The sequence below is a fragment of the Rattus norvegicus genome, chromosome 3 (genome assembly GCF_036323735.1).
Source record: "Rattus norvegicus strain BN/NHsdMcwi chromosome 3, GRCr8, whole genome shotgun sequence".
Taxonomy (NCBI): Eukaryota; Metazoa; Chordata; class Mammalia; order Rodentia; family Muridae; genus Rattus; species Rattus norvegicus.
In genome coordinates this window covers 181,534,212-181,536,664 of record NC_086021.1, presented here as the reverse complement: position 1 = coordinate 181,536,664, position 2,453 = coordinate 181,534,212, and positions in this window count along the sequence as shown.

The following is a 2,453-nucleotide window of genomic DNA, read 5'->3' as shown; positions in this document are numbered from 1 at the left end:
GAGCTCCACCTCCTGCCAGGCCCCGCCTCAACCTCTCCAGGGTCCTCCCCCGGAGCTGAGCGTGGGGTGGGCGGGGCTCTACGGCAGAGCTCAGGTTTTTTGGGCTCCACCCAACAGCTCCGCCCTCTGCAGAAGCAGCCTATCCCTGAGTGGGCGGGGCATCTGGAGACGCCCGCTCTCTCTCGTTCCCGCCCCTCGGCCCAGCTTCCCCGGGCTAAGTCCCGCCTCCTGAGCGGAGTGGGCGGGGCTGGGGACCTGCCAAGTCCATCAGCCTGGTTCTCAGGACCTCAGGCCAGATCTTTTTGGAATGCATTTTCGCAGGGCTTTCCAGGATTTTAAGTTTCTGGACTGTAGAGTGTGGCTGGCGGCTGTTTCATAAGAGGGCTCACCCATTCTTTGTTTTTACTCTCAGCCGAATGGGCGAAACTTGGAGGACTGATGCTTACATGACCTCTTTAAAGAAGAAAGGGACTATAGCAATTAAATCTCACTTGAAGAAGCCCTCTAAATGACTCTATTATATCGTTGGTGTGAACATGAAAGCAGCCACCGTGGAGAAAAGTTTTGTACTTTCACAGATAGTTAAAAGTACACAAGCCAGGTTGTTCAGCAACTTCACTCCCATAGCGTCTCAAGAGAGGCAAAGACTCAATTTTTTTAAACTTTCTTTTTTTTTTTTTTGGTTCTTTTTTTTCGGAGCTGGGGACCGAACCCAGGGCCTTGCGCTTCCTAGGTAAGCGCTCTACCACTGAGCTAAATCCCCAGCCAAAGACTCAATTTTTATTCCGGGTTAAAATCTGACAAGAGCTCACTCTCTCTCACCTGGTGACTCTGCACTGCCTGGGGACTTGAACGCATAGGAAGGCGTTGCTGGCGTTAGATGTGGCCCCTCTATCTTGGACCTCCAGGACCATGAGCCAAAATTAACCCTTCTGTTCTTATAACTTAAGAAAGAAACAAAAGTAATCTATTATCTTGACATGGTGGTGCAGGTCTGTAACTCAAGCAGCCAGGAGGCCAAGACAGAAGGATTAGGAGTTCAAAGCTAGCCTCCACCACAGGAGAACCTGTCTTACACACATGCACAGAAGACAGCAATATTCCTAACAGGGCAATCCAGAAGTCTGTCAGCTGGGGAATGGAACTTCAGTCTGTGGGTCATTTGCTATCCAAGCCGAGGCTCTGAGTTCTACCCTGAGACCCAGGCAAGGAGCTGGGGGTGGGGTGGGGGGGCGGGAGAAAGAACCACGGTCTCCACAAAGTCATCCTCTGACCTGCACACATGTTCCTTGCCCCCATGAAAAAAATAATAAAAAAAAAAATCTTTACAGGTAACAAGTAACACCTTCATCCAAGGGACAAGTCTCAGGACTGTCTCGCCAAATGGAAAATTGCAGCTACCAATACAACAGGCAGGAGGACTTCATTTTCAAAGAACGCCAAACCAGGCAAAATTCTGAACCCCCTCAAAAAAAGGGTCAGTGGCCATCTATGGCTGAGAGTGGGAGATGGGAGGGCCTTCAAGGAGCAGGGGGCTGACCAGTCAGTGAGGGGTCACGACAGTGCACTCGGCAAAGTCCACTTTAAAAAAAAAGATGTATTTATTTTATGTATGTAACTATATTGTAGCTGTCCTCAGACACACCAGAAGAGGGCATCAGATCCCATTACAGACGGTTGTGAGCCACCATGTAGTTGCTGGGAATTGAACTCAGGACCTCTGGAAGATCAATCAGTGCTCTTAACCTCTGAGCCATCTCTCCAGCCCCAGCAAAATGAAACAATGTCAACGGCCCTCAGGACAGGGACTGTGGCTCAGTATTTGGGAACTAGAGGCAGGAGCTTCAGACCAGTGTCTGAGCTCAGTCTCCTCGACCCAAAAGAATGAAATGTATAAAGCTAAAATTCTCAAGATATGCCACTAGCTGCATTTCAGCTCGGCAAAGCTCTTACAGTCAGAAACCGTACTGGATATGCATGCGTTCTGTTTATGGTAGTTGGGTCTGAGTATCTGAAGGATGTAAACTGGTCCTGTGTGGACTGCTTCTGCTCAGGGTGTTCAAGGTATAAAGAGTAGTAAAAGGTGTAGTCTTCAGTCACGTTGGTCCTGCAACTCTGAGCTGTGTGACCTGGAGTCAGTGACTCAGCCTCTCTGAGCTTCACCTTTTCACTTGTAAAATAAAGAGACACTAATAGCCCCCCTATTGTTGGGGAAGTCTTGACACAGACCTTAGAAAGGGTTGCTACCAAGTGCCTGGTACACAGAGAGAGTGGACATTTTTTCTGGAATGTCTCAAAGGTGTCTTTTCCAAGTCCCCAGGGTCAGAGAGGCCTCCTAGCACTTCCTCTGGAGGGCCTCCTAGTTCCCATAATGCTCTTGTGTCTGGGTCTCCTTTATTCACTCAGGCTTCCTGCTCTGGCTTCCTCAGAACTGAGTTCGTGTTTTCTGCTTG